Genomic DNA, 1,140 nt, shown 5'->3' with positions numbered 1-1,140 from the left:
CTAGGCTAGTAGGCCTACAAACTTGGATGATTTTTTTGAGTATGTTCTAGCACTTTTCTCCCTGCTAAAAATACATGCACGGGTCAAGCGATAATAAAAACAGTTTTTGTTTATTAATTTCAGTAACGAGATACGACAACATTCTTTATAAGACCAGAAACGTATGGCCTACATGTTTGCCTAAAGGAGCGGCATCCAAGTTTTCCGCTTTCTCAAATTAATTAATTTTTATCATTTGCAATAATATCCCTTTAGAATTAAACTTAATAAGAACTGCGTAAACTGGAAATCAATGCGTAGGTTATTAAAGATAAGGCGAAATTAGTACGAGATTCTGCGAAGTCAAATAGACCTAAAAATTGTAGTATCGTACCGTTCTCACACATAGTATTCTGGTAGTAATCCTCCATTTTCAATTACATCTTGCGTATCGTACCGTTCTCACACATAGTATTTTGGTAGTAATCCTCCCTCCCTCCTTTCGGCCCGTAAATTTTAGTACCTGTTACGTTGAATTGGAACGACCCTTTTATGGCACCCCTTTCATACACTCACACACACCTACTTTTGTCCAGTAGTATCTCCCTCTACCCATGTTAGGGTTATGTTTATTTGGCACACTGTGGGGTATGCGCTCTTGACTATGGTCTCGATGGTCCTGGGTTTGAATCCTGTCCAACGTCATGACCCTTCCTCTTTGGAAAGTTTATGCTAAAATGTAATAATCTTCAAATCTAAAAGAGCAGCTTTAGACCATGAGTTAATTTTCACGAGTTAAACTGTCGTGTCACAAACGAGGCGGTGACAAAAAGACCCGATCGAACTTTGTCATGATCGTTTTGACAATTAATACTTTATTCATATTTCGTCAACCATAATAATTAGTGATTAGTATTAAGTAAGTGAGTCAGTCAAAGCTCTTGAACATAGACGTGCGGTTTACTTAAATTTGACACAAACCCCCCCTCCCCCTCCCCAAAAAAAAACAACTTATGCAACCCACATAGTAGGAAGGATACGAGGGATTTCTTGGTTAATAAATACTTCTAAAAATAGGGCTATTATCACTTCTCGAAATTCCTGTTGTTAACTCCAAGCGTTGTAATAAATATTGGGGCTTTATCGTCTACCGGAACATTG

Source organism: Biomphalaria glabrata, chromosome 6 (genome assembly GCF_947242115.1).
Source record: "Biomphalaria glabrata chromosome 6, xgBioGlab47.1, whole genome shotgun sequence".
NCBI classification, from domain to species: domain Eukaryota; kingdom Metazoa; phylum Mollusca; class Gastropoda; family Planorbidae; genus Biomphalaria; species Biomphalaria glabrata.
The sequence above is the reverse complement of the archived record's forward strand: the minus strand, read 5'-3'. Positions refer to the sequence as shown.